The sequence below is a fragment of the Leuciscus leuciscus genome (genome assembly GCF_965113295.1).
Source record: "Leuciscus leuciscus genome assembly, chromosome: 6".
NCBI lineage: Eukaryota > Metazoa > Chordata > Actinopteri > Cypriniformes > Leuciscidae > Leuciscus > Leuciscus leuciscus.
The window spans coordinates 8,830,123-8,844,184 of NC_138730.1; the positions used below are offsets into that span (position 1 = coordinate 8,830,123).

The 14,062-nt window shown below is 37.5% G+C and overlaps 1 pseudogene across 1 annotated transcript; it reads left to right on the plus strand.

Annotated features, from left to right (window-relative positions):
• Window positions 1-1,290: 1,290 nt before the first annotated feature.
• On the plus strand, window positions 1,291-5,435 carry LOC309500671 (annotated as a pseudogene). The gene is made up of 2 exons (XR_014211797.1): window positions 1,291-1,458; window positions 3,728-5,435. The product of XR_014211797.1 is annotated as an uncharacterized misc_RNA (transcript).
• The last annotated feature ends 8,627 nt before the right edge of the window (window positions 5,436-14,062 follow it).

Here is a 14,062-nt window from a genome sequence, read left to right on the forward strand (position 1 = left end):
TTTATTTACGATCACGTCCTTCTTAGTGAGGCACCTTTGGCGGTCAAAAAGGGTTTAAATTCCTTTAACACCAACAGAATGGTTAGTGTAGCTCATCACTCAGGTGACATAATTAAGGGTAGAGTCCAGGCATCAATGAAAAAGAAGATTTACGAGGTTGAAGTGAGTTAGCTCGGGACACGGGACACAGCACTGCGGCATTGTAAAAACACTCAATAATAACCAAAACACTAGCGAAAGCGGTAGGTAGAGAGGACCTGGACTTTGGACCCGGAAAGAGTATTATCGGAGAGTGGTTACGTCACGACTTAGCAACCGAATAGACCTTATGCGCCAGAGAAACAAGGGTGCCGCCATCTTTAGAATATTGTCTTTGAACTTCCGTTTTTGCCGTCGATCTGTATATTCCTATGGCATTACTGTCCAGGAGTAATTAGCTTTTGAAGTGGATTTACTTGATATAAAGTTAACAAAAGTTAATGAATGTTATCATGAGGATTGTAATGTTTAAACCAGATGTCTTAACAAATGTCAGTAGACCGGGAAGATTTTAAAACGAGCCGTTCATTCATAAATATGCAAGATCACTGTGAAAATAAAACCGGAAGTCAAAAGACAATGAGCGCAGCGCTGAAAGGGGGCGTGGCTACATAAGGTCTAGTAAGAGGCTTTACCTGTCAAACATCATTCATCAATATTTTTGTCTTGATTACGCGTTGATTTTGTTTTTCATTTCGCAACATTTAAAGTTAAAATGTTGAATTAATTTTGCTTTGCAAAGAAAAACCTGAAACTGCAGTCTAAATTCAGATTACTCAGTGTTTTCCGTCATTGTCAAATATTATGGCCAGTCATTGTTTAATTTAGAAAAGATTTATTTAGATTTGTTTAAGATTCAAATTAAAACAGAACTCAACACCTACAATTAAGTACAACACATGTTTGAATGGCTTGATCTTAAATAGACGATTAAAAATTACAAACATGACACTTGTAAATAAAATTACTTTATATCTATAATTGAAATAAATATAATATAGTTTTGTTTCAATCGTATGAGGAATTAATTCTGCCTTGAATCATTGAACCTTTTTTTTTGCTGTTACACGACTTTAACCAGCAGATGTCCTCAGCTCAGCGTGCCGAGGTTTGATAAGATGAAACCTGACAAAATTTGAGCAGGGTTTTTGAGACGATAAAATCTGTAGATGGCGGTAAAGCACTGTATGGCGTTCAATCTGACAGAAAATACTAGAAGAAGAGCCACTTACACTAGTTCGCTCACACACACACACACACACACACACACACAGAGAAAACAACAGTTATATCGGGGATACGGGACTATATGGCGCTCATCCTCCCCGCCAGTCACGTAAACACGTCTTTTGTCGTTTTGTCATTCAATAACACTAACTATAACAACTATGGACGGCGAGGAAGAAAGCAAGATTATAGGTAATGCTTGTAAATATTCAGTGAAATTTGTTGTAGTAGCGTTTGTCTATACAGCGTCTGTAGTGAGTAATCATTTCCAAAATAAGTTAGAGTTAGTTAAATGAAACTATTAATACTACATTTACCTGAACACTGTACAGGCTCTGTCAAGGGAAAACAAAACACTTTAAAATGCATGTGTTAGCAGTGCATGCTGGAGCAATAGCAATACTTCACTGCCAAATCATAATAAACCACATGCAGCCAGAGCTTTGATATGTTGCCAGATTGGGTCGAGCCAAATCTCACCATAACCCGCCCACTCCAAGACAAACTGGCCAAAACATTAACTGCCAAAATAAAAGATTATATTTCCATGTCAATCAAGGCTGATAAGAACCATTCTTATCTCCGTAAAACAAAATAATGACAAAATAAATCAATTTCCCAGGAAAACAGATCAAAACAGGGCAAATACCTTAAAGAAAATTAGCAAATATGGCCAGGTTGAAACTTTTAAAACTACAATGAATCAACAGATGCAAAACACATGCATCATTTTCAATGTCAATACAGATTGGCTTATATTATGTCAGAATATGCCAATTTAACTGCAAAAAGTGCCCATTATAACTGAATGGAAATCGTATCACTTGAATATACAGCTACAAGTTCAAAATCTGGTTGGTTCATTGTTCTGAAACCCCGTCACTCAAGAGTCATCACGTCTCGCCAGCATCAAAGACTGCAAATTGATTGACAGGTCTTACATACCCGGCCATGATTTAAACTGAAACAATAAGTTGTACACTACAGTACACATACATTTTCTGTGATGCTTTCCTTATTATACAATTGGGCAGGAACCTGACAATCTGGCAACAATGTTAGCGAGTTGTTTGCATAAAATATTTGGCAAGCATTCACACCTTTTCCCTGTTCCAGACATGCATTCTTTGTATATATGATTATTTTTGCATTAACATTTATTCTACATCAGTTTAACCCCCTCTTTACAACAAACATTTTTATCAAATAAACTAGGCATGTCAAAATGTAAGTAATCTTGATTTGATTTATATTACTGTTAATGCATACAGTCTTTTAGGGAAAAATGTTTTTGAGATTGTTGTCATAGTTTTAGATGCTAAAACAGATGCCAGCTTGTAATGTGCATACAGTACCGGTCAAAAGCTAGGAAACGTTACTATTTTTAATGTTTATATTTTTTACATTTACTATTTATTTTTTTTGGGGGGGGGGGGAACCTGTGATACTGTTTTCAGGATTCATTGATGAATAAAAAGTAAAAGAGAACAGCATTTATTCAAAATAGAAATATTTTCTCACAATATAAATATATACTATCACTTTTCATTAATTTAACACATCCTTGCTGAATTAAAGTATTAATTTCTTTAAAAAAAGAAAAGATGAAAGACCTTTTGGCACAATATACACTACCATTCAAAAGTTTGGGGTAAGTAATTTATTTTATTTTTATTTTATTTTAAATAAATGCTGTTCTTTTTAACTTTTTATTCATCAGTGAATCCTGAAAAAAGTATCACAAGTTCCAATATATATATATATATAAAGCAGCACAACTGTTTCAACATTCATTATAACTGAGCATCATATAATCATATTTGAATGATTATAACTTTTTTATTAATCAAAGAATCCTGAAAAAGTATCACAGGTTATAAAAAAATAAAAAAAATTAAGCAGAACCACTGTTTCCCACATTGATAATACATCATATTGATTTCTGAAGGATCATCCCAGCTAACAAGGGACGTCCCCCGGACTTTTCAAACGTCCCCTTAGGTCCGCATTTGGTCCGCTTTGTAACGTTCACTGACGTCCGCAATTGCTGGGATGTGACACTGAAGACTGGAGTAATGATGCTGAAAATTCAGCTTTGATCACAGGAATAAATTATATTTTAAAGTATATTAAAATAGAAAACCTTTATTTTAAATTGTAATAATATTTCACAATATTACTGGGGTTTTTTTTTCTGTATTTTTGATCAAATAAACGCAGGCTTGATGAGCATAAGAGACTTCTTTCAAAAACATTAAAAATAGTAATGTTTCCTAACTTTTGACCATCAAGTTAATCATAACTTAAAAAAAAAAATTACAAAAATTATCGTTCACATTGCATTGTGTATCGGCACTTAATTCATTTTTTTGCATGGGACTTTTATTTCTGTTTCACCTTTTATGGTTTCTTTGATTTTATATTAAAAAAAAATTAACGATCTTATATAATTTAACTTCAGATCTGAAGAAAGTGAAAGAAGAAAGTGAAGAACTGACTGAAGTGGAGGAGATGCATCAATATCAGGAACAAAAAAAACTTGACGAAACCGTAGCCAACGATTCTTTCATCTGCCCTCAGAAAGCAGAGCAGAAGGATCACACGAGAATTCACATTGGAGTCAGGCCTTTCACGTGCCATCACTGTGGAAAGAGTTTCAAACAAAAAACAAACCTTAAGTGACACATGCGAATTCACACCGGAGAGAAGCCTTTCACATGTCATCAGTGTGGACGGAGCTTCACACAGAAAGGACAGCTTAAGAATCACGTACGGATTCACACTGGAGAGAAGCCTTACATGTGTCATCAGTGTGGAAGGAGCTTCACACAGAAAGGGCAGCTTAAAACCCACTTGATAGTCCACTCCGGTGAGAGGCCTTTCAGTTGCCTACAGTGTGGAAAGAGTTTTTCACATAAAAAAACCCTTAAGGATCACATAAGAAGTCACACTGGCGAGCGGTTATTCACATGCCCTCAGTGTGGAAAGAGTTTCATGCGTAAAGGCGTCCTTAACAATCACCTGCGAATTCATTCAGGAGAGAAGCCCTTCATCTGTCTTCATTGTGGGAAGAGTTTCACCAAAGCAGAATATCTCAGGATTCATCAGCACTCTCATTCAGAAGAACGGCCGTTTGACTGCGATCAGTGTGGGAAAACATTTCTTTCAGCATTACAGCTCAAAAGACACTTGAAAATTCATGCAGATGAGAAGTCTCACCCGTGTTCTTTCTGTGGGAAAACTTTTCCAATGATTGAGTATTTGAAAAAGCATGAGAAAATGCATACTGGTGTGAAAGCTCATGTGTGCTCTGAGTGTGGAAATGTGTTTTCCACAATCACTTTCTTGAAAGAGCACCAAAGAACCCACACTGGAGAGAAACCTTACACGTGTTCTCATTGCGGAAGGCGTTTCACTCATTCGAGTACTTATAAAAGACACGAGAGACTGCATACTGGAGAGAAGCCGTACCGCTGCCCTTTATGTACGAGGAGTTTCACTGCATCAAGTACTTTAATGAAACACAGAAAAAAATGCTGCCACAAGCTGATGTCACAGTGAGCAAAGCAAACATCAGGGCTCGATCGGATTGAAAGGGCTGGTTTATTTCTTTTCTGATCTGATCGAGAGGACATGCAAACACTTGATCGGATTGAAAACCGAAACTGAAAGGACTGCGCGTGTGCAATGACACTGAAATAGCGTAATGATGTATGACGCACTGAACGAGCTGTTCTTCTTGTTGAATAAAGTGTCATATGAATAAGTGTCCCGTCATTCTAAACTTCTCCTTTCACTCCTCAGTGTCTGTGAAGTGGAGCAGGACAACCAGTCCCACCAGTCCTTGTTTCAGATTCTCATCCACAGACGACTGGTTTTGGGCGCGGGGAGGAGCATTTTTACCGCGTGATAAATATGAGCAGCACGGCACAGCGGTTCATATGCTCATTGTCTTCAAATTATGACCAGAAATGGATAAATATTAAAGGACATATTGCAGTTTTATTTTTTATTTTATTTTATTTTCAAAATTAATATAGAACCTTGTATGAAAATACCATATGAAAAGTTAATTTATGATTTAAAATGTTTTACCAGACATAAAGGCACAAATTTAGTAGAAAAAGTGACAGTTTCCTTGACTGTTTTCCAGCAGCTCTTGAATAAAGTTATTGAAGTTTTTGATTGATTCACTTCCGTTGCAAAAATCATTTGTTATTAAAGCAGGGCTCGGTAGTTTCGGGATTTCTTCGCTGTATTCTCGCTTTTTGCTCGCAGGTTTCTCTCTAGAGCTCCCCCACAGCTTCGGAATATATATTTGACAACACTGTCGTAAAAACTCGTTGGCGATTCTCAGACACCAGAGGCTATAGATCAACGACATCAAAGCAGATGGGACATTCTTTAAAACGTCTTCTTCATTCGGGTTCGGACAGCGTGAGGGAGCGCAATAATGACAGCATTTTAGCAGATTTCTTTTGGCCGTAAAGCAAGTGTTTACATCGCGAGACCTGATATCACGCGAGACTTCCTGACGCAGCGGCCGGCGGCCCGCCAGCTCAAAGTTGCAAGTGCGGATTTTCCGCTCACGGGCACCAGGGGGGTGCGAAACGACCACCATTCAACCCGAAATAAGTAATATAACCAGCCCAATGACTCCGAAGCTGTTCAGTTAAGGTAAAAAAGTTACTTAGTAACTTAGGGGCCGCTTACACGACACTATTTTAACTGAAAACAGAAAACTCTTAAAACATTCTGGCCGTGAATGCAAACTTTGAAATAGGTTCGAAGGTGCAAGTTTAAAATTTTTTTTTTGAAAAACGTTATCATCTCCGTGTAAACTTCAAAACGTGAATCTGTGAAATGGTGACGGTTTGCAGATGCATATTACGTGTTTAGTCTATAGATATGCGCGTTTGAATATATATGTGCGCAGGTGCGTGGTCTTTCTTTACAAATTGACATCACCAAGTTACTTGTCTGGCATGCATAATACAGATTTTTTTGTCGTTTCCGCGGGATCATGCAAACTGGAATAATTTTGACAACGCTTTATCTGTACAGAGGTGAAGGGAAGGAGGCCTTCACAGTGGAGAGTCTAGTTGACACTTCAGGACTGCGTTGTTGTCGTGTCCAGGCGCAGGTCCTTCATCAGATCTGGATACGGCTTGGATCCAGAAGGCTACGGTAAACCTCGGGATAAACAGAGGGACTAATATTAGCCATTCTTCTTATCAGGGGTTATGGGAAGTGTTCCTGGTTCCGGCTGACCTAATTTATGCAGTCTAACATTTTACATGATTTAAATTATAGAAGTTGATAATGTGTTATGTGTATTTTTCCAAAGTTTAGGTGCTAAATAGGCAAAGGATCTACCGCCAGCGGTCAATTTTGATATTCTAGGTATTATCAACTGGCCAGAATTTTGAGATTGCATTTTTCCCAAAATTTGGGAAAAGAAACAAGAGAGTCCATGTCCAGTGGAATAACTAGTGGAATAGTGTTAAACTCTCCCTCTCTTACATTGATGAGAAACCGCTATATACGTTAACGTTAGTGTGGATGGATATAAACGAGTGTGACATACAAAGCTTATTAGTTTCTGTTATTGGTAAGTAGCAATACTCCTAGATGACCAATACTAGCTTCGCTATTGCCTGATACATGATAATAATCTGTACAATATTGTGATCTGAGCATAGTGTGACATCGTCAGCTAACGTGTATCTATAAACTAACGCTGGTCTCTCACCAAGACACCTGCCCTGTTCTCCACTGGTTCTCCTCACACCACAACTCAATTTGTCTCCTCGGACCGTTGTTTGGTCTAATCCTGACCTGTCCCTGCTCTCTTGGCTGCATAGCAGGCTCATAATTGTGTGGCTGTGGTCCGTCCTACGAGTAAACATTTACAATTTCCTCAGCGTTCGTCATTGCGATCCATCATTTTCCTATTGGTTAAATTTGCCGCAGTCACTGATCGGATGCAGAAGTAAAATTTCTCACAAAAATGACTCCAGAAGCATTAATAGCGTATTTATAAGTATATATTTAAAGAAAATCTAGTTTCTACATAATTTTTTTATACATTTGCTCACTGGGGGCTCTAACCTGCAATATGCCCTTTAAGTCTGCTGTTTAAAACAAATAAAGAACCAATGTAGGAGAGTGGTTATTATGTGCAAACAGCGGGGAAACTCTATATTTGTGCAGTGTGCACGTCAAGAAATATATTCAGATTTGCAGCTTGTGTGACATAAACGCGCACATGATCAACCCGATCACTTGTTTTAGCGTTCATGTAAACATTACATTCAGATTCATCAGTCACAATGATTTCAGTCCGATTGAAACAAAAGTTGTGTATGTAAACATAGCCAGTGTGACGTGCTTTAAATTGTGCCCAAAATTCAATTACATCCCTGTGAAAGTCAGACACAACCAATCTACCCCATTTAGATATGTTTAGAAACTAACATACAAACTTTCCTTCACCCTGCTAATAAAAAAACATGCATGGTTTTACATGTGGATGCAGTGTCCGCCTTCACAAATACACAGATATTGTAATAGCTGTAATGCAAAGCAGAATCAAGAACTTTGAAGTCTGAATCTCCATTATCTATGCAACAAGCTCTCAGTTACACTCATGTCATTATGGTCTAATGGTTTTTGACTGTAAGAACTCCCCGCTCACTCCTACTGCCAGAATAGTTTAGTTTGCCCCTATATGAATGAAATAGTGTTCATCACACTTTTTAATCTTTTTCTGACTTTTAATATTTCAGTGTTCGTGTTCAACCTACAATTCACTTTCTAAGCAAATTGCTGTAGCATTTCATTAAAAAAACATGAGGCAACAATGTGGTAGTGTCCCAATGGGGGACCATTTCTTAAATTGTTCCAGTCCCTTTGAGCAGGAGAAATTCATCCACCAGTTTGGGGAACCACTTCTTTAACAGAATGTTGTTGGACAGAGTTTCTCAACTCTGGCCCTCAAGGTTCACTTTCCTCCAGAGTTTCGCTCCAACACTAATCAAACACTCAAATGGGAGGCTGTGTCCTTGTAAAGCTGCATATCTCTCCTGCAACATCATCAGGCGCCACCAAAGGCCATCTCAATTTGAAGGATTCTTGGGAAAGCAGCTTTCATTTCACGTCCTTCGTTCAGCTTTTGAAGGATGCATTAGCTGTGTCCCAATTCAGAGGCTGCATTCGAAGGCCGATTGCATCACTGCGGTGCGATGAAGGCTGTCTCAATTTGAAGGCTCTTTCGAATGCGACCTATAAATGCGTCCTTATCTGTATCCCAGTTCGAAGGCCGCATCCCTGTAAGGCTGCATTTGAAGGCTGATTGCGTCACACCAGCACAATAAAGGCTGTCCCAATTCGATGGCACCTTCAAATGCGGCCTACAAATGCGTCCTTCTTTCCCCGGGTCGTAAAGGATAGAATTCATTATTATAGGATTCATTGCGCCGGTAATGACAGGATTTTTTTCAAAGCAAATGGCGGGTGATAGTTCTCTGGCGGCCGAAGAATACACTTATAAATGTAAGTATTGTGTTTTAATTAACTCAAATAGCTAGTGAAACAAGTGTTAAAAGCCAGTGGTCTTTCTTTCTTAAAAACGTGAACTTAAATGAAAAATGTTACCACTGCGCGACTTCATTTGTTAGGTGGTCTGAGGCTAAACTTGTTCTAACATTTCATTTTGTTTTAGGGAGCAAGGAGCAGACAGCTCAATTTATTAAAATGAGGGCCGAAAATGATTATTTATTTACCGGGGCCAAAAACTCAGCCAGCGTGGCTTGGAGGTAAGGCCTGTTTCCACTAGGTTCTCGTGTGTATTATAACAACAAGCCCTCACCCTATTCAAAGCTCACAACAATAAGACAACCAGTAGATAAGGCAATAGTCTTTCACTTTGTTTTTTTGTAGTGCTGTCATGCAATACATGTCTACAAATGTTTTAACCAAACTTGAGGATCCAGAAATATGATTTCTGGAGTATTTTGTATGCATGTCCTGCTGTTATATTTTCATCTGTTTAAGATTACACCCCTGTCTTAATATTTTTCACAAGTGTTTCCTTTTTCTCTTATTTTAGGACAATACTGGAGAAAATGGGCCTGCTGGGGAAGATCACTTCCTTTCAGGCCAAAAAGAAATGGGAGAACTTAAAAAGAAAATACAAAGTATGCAAATTAATAGACACATCTTTGCTGAAATGTGTTGTGCTGTTGTTGTTAACAGGTGTGGTTTATTTGCTCTACCTTAGGATTGCAAGTGTCCTGGGACAGTTGAGGGAGTGAGTGGGAAACCCACTGCTGAAACGTGGCCGTGGTTTGTCCTCATGGATGAGGTGCTGGGACAGAGGCTTCCCAACAACCCCCCTGTCTTCATTACCTCTGTCCCTGAGGACACACCAGGGCCAAGTTCAGTAATGGATGACCAACATGAGGAGGAGCCAGAGCCAGAACCAGAGCCAGCTCCAACACCAGCCAAGAGGAAAAGAGACCGAGAGCATGAGCTGATCGAGCTAATCAGGGAGGACATGAAGTTTCAGAGAGAGACAGAGGAGAGGAGATCACAGGAGCGCAGGGAGAGAATGGACAGACTGTTTTCTCTTCTTGAGAGAATGGTTGAGAAATAACAATTTTGTTATACAAGTTAAAATTTGTAAATGAAACACAATAAATTGTTCTATACAACGGTTTTACAACTATTTACAACACAGCTTGCGTTTAAGATCAGAAAAACAAAATATATTTTAAATGAACAGTGTAAAAAATAAAAAGTTGAGTACGAAATACATATGATTATAATTAACATGACAATGTGTACAAAACTAAAGTAGCCTAAATTAACGTTTATTTTTACGTGTCTGTCTGAGGTGCCGTTGCCATGACTCGTTGCTATGGGTTGCGTCACCTGCGTGTCTTGCTTCGGACTCGACTGAAGGGGTCACGCCGCCTTCACACTGGCAGTTGAAATCAGCTCCGTAATACGCAATACGCCCCCAGCGGACGTCGTACTACACCGTTGAAAAGCTTCGGAAGCGAGTAGAACAAAAATGGCGGAGAGATTAACGGTTGATTTTGTCAGTGTCAGAATGTACAATTCTGTATGATCTCTCTGATGAGGGTTATAGAGACATTAATCGGAAGGCTGCTGCGTGGAGGAAAGTTCCCCAGGACGTTGACATGTCAGGTCGGCTAAATGTGATATAGTGGTATATAGGGCTTTTAATTGTATTAACTGCCCTAATAACGTTAGAAAATCATGAAAATAAAAAAATTACATGACAACTTATCGTTAGAAAATCATTATTTATTTTATTAAAAGTTGAGAATTCAGGTTTGTTTATCGGTACCATAGCAACGCTAACTTCCGCTGGAATTGTCGGATAGGAACCGTCCGTAGCCTTTCGCAAGAGTTCAATTTTTTGAACGCATCCGGATGACCAACGGACACGATTTTTTTCGCACCGCACTCGTTCGGACCCGGTTCGCACCCATTCGCATGCGGTCTGCGAATCTCCATAGGAAATGAATGACTTCCGGTCGTTTCGTAGCCGTATCGGAGCTGATTTCAACTGCCAGTGTGAAGCCGCCTTTCCACTGCGCACGACATTCGCATTCGATTGTCGCATTTCGCCCCCTGGTGTCAGTCGCACGGAACTTTGAAATTGGTCGTGATGCAACCGTTACCCTCGGCTATTCACAATGGTCAAATTAATGATTTTAATGAATGTAATGCATGCATGAATATATCCACACAAAACAAATGACCCTCAATACATCTTATATATAAAAAACAGTCGATTTTATAGAGCTAATCAATATAAATATTGATTTAATATGATACAAATATTTTTTTCAGCCATAATTATTAATAACCGTCATTTTGCAGGAATAGCGTTTACATTAAAGTATTAAAATATTGGTAATTCAAGCTTCGCGCTCATAGTTTTGATTAGAATACATCACATCCGGTCGACCGGTCGCATACGGTCTAGCCGCAGAAGTTCAGATATTTCAACGCATCCGAAGCTCAAATCGGATCCGAAATTTCCGCATACGCATATGATCGGAACTCCCCGCAGCTCCCGTACGTCTCTCCATAGGAAATGAATGACTTCCGGTCCGACGGCTGTCGTTTGTCGTTTGCAGTGGAAAGGCGGCGTCAGTCTCCGTTTTCGAAGGTCTAAACCTCCGGAGTAGTGTGTGTGGACGAGAAACGTAACCGTAGCAAAAGTTACGCATTTTAAAAAGAAAATGCACTAGTGTAAACGTAGGTATCCCACAGTCTGCTCGGGAACTGATGCTCTCGAGCCAAATAAGCCTCTTTCAGAGAGTACCTATGGCTCGACGGCAGGAAAAAATAAACCAACCCATTTTTTAAAAACTTTTTTTCAATAATCAAAGGTAGTGTGTTAATCCACATATTACATATTTTAAAATATTACATAATTCATTGATGCCTGTTTGTTATTATATAATAGACCGACCAATTGTCATCTGGCACAACAAGTTTAAATTTCATTGGACAATGAAGTGGAGCGGCAATTTTCCAGTCATTCAGAAGAAAATTACAGAAGAATTTACATTTACGAAGCGATCTGAATCTCCATCGTGTTAACAATGGATGTTAATTGACTACAAAGCACTGCACAAAACCAGCGCCAAAAGTCGCTTTAATCGTAAGTAGTATTCAAGTCACTTGCATTTAGCCTATGTAAGTTAAATTGATACACCGTTTACCATTTGAAAACTATCATAGTTGGTTAAATGAAGCCCCAGCGCCACCTACAGGCCTATTATGTGAAGTGTAGGCTGACAACAACACGCGAAATGGTTATGTGAAAGGACTTTATTATTTTAACATTTTTGATAATTATGCAGAAAAATACAGAAAACAATTATTATATATAATTTATTTCTGTGATCAAAGCTGAATTCTCATAATCATTACTCCAGTCTTCAGTGTCACATGATCCTTCAGAAATCATTCTAATATGCTGATTTATTATCAATGTTGGAAACAGTTGTGCTGCTTAATGTTTTTGTGATACTTTTTTTCAGGATTCATTGATGAATACAAAGTTAAAAAGAACAGAATTTTATTAAAATAGAAATTATTTTTTAAGTCTTTACTATCACTTTTGATCAATTTAACACATCCTTGCTGAATAAAAATATTACTTTCTTTTTTTTAAAGAAAGAAAGAAAGAAAGAAAATTACTGACCCCAAACGTTTGAACAGTTGTGGATATTGGTACAACAGTTTTCTATTTGAAATAAATGCTGTTCTTTTTGTAACTTTTCAAACTCAGAATCTTGAAAAAAGTATCAAAAGTTATAAGTATATTAAAATAGAAAACCATTATTTTAGATTGTAGTAACATTTCACAATATTACTGTTTTCTTCTGTATGTTTTTTTAATTTTATTTTTTTATGCAGCCTTGATGAGCATAAGAGACTTCTTCCAAAAACATTAAAAATAGTAATGTTTCCTAACTTTTGAACTTATATATGCCCCTTTTTTGCATTTGAGCCCCTGGCCTTGAGGATCTCTCTGCACGTCCCTGACGAACATGCAATGCAAGAGTGGCTGTCTCTTTATCATAGACATAGCCCTGTTTCATCGTGACTTTAACTATATAATTATCAATCTAAGTGAAATCTAAGAGTGTGATTTGCGATGTTAACTGGACCCAGCCTATTGATATACTAATATAAATGTTTTCAATCAATATTCATTAGGATAATCACTTGAAACCCTCTGGGAATAAACAAGCTGATCCAGTTGGATGTGTTTATGAAAAACAGTCCAGTGGTTTGGCCAGGCTTTGTGGACAATGCTAATCAGAGTTAGCCAGAACTGATTGCTGGGAGCAATGCTCAGTTTTCACTGAATTAATAATTTTGGCACAGATATGATTTTTAGGATTTTCTTTCCTTTTACACTTTTACAGTCATTAATATACACACCTTCATAAATGAATCTCCAGGACTTCTAGAGAGTCCAGTCCATGGTAAATGAACTTCCTTTTTTTTTTTTTTAAGGGTACACCAAGATATTTCATGTACTTTTTAATTCATGGAGGTGATGGTTTAATTTGAATATAGAACAGTTTATTTTTTTTTTATTTTTTTTTTTATTTTTTTATGACATTACATTCAAAACTACTGTATTAATGAGAATAATCGGGGGAAAAACAGCATACCTTAATGCTAAAATGCAAATCTTAATTTTCTTAGAGTTATAGGCTTTAAAATGAAATTGAGAGATTCAGAGCTTGCATCAAATGCTTTGGCGTAAGGTTTTCACTTTTCTTTTTTTTTTTTTTTTACAAAATGAAATGAGCAATCAATCACACATCTACTGAACTGGACTACTGAATTGTTATTGTTATATTGTTTGTCATTTGTAAACATTTTTATTTTTGATTTGATTACTTGCATTATTGGCTCTTGCTAATCAAGCTATTGAAAAGCCCAGTCACAATTAACAATATAAAAATAATAATAGAAAATGAATGAAACACATACATAAGAAATAGCACAGGATATCAGTGTATTTTTCCTTCCCTTCCCTTCTATTGCATTGCATTGTTTAGTAGGCCTACATTTGACAGAGTGTGGGTGAAATTCAGATCACAATCATTTTGCATTTCACCAAAACAGATTGTATTTGATTTTTTTTATAATATATATTTATTTTTATAGATGTTTTTTATTTTAATGTTTTGATTTGAGTCACTGATAGTTTATATCATATGTTTGAGTA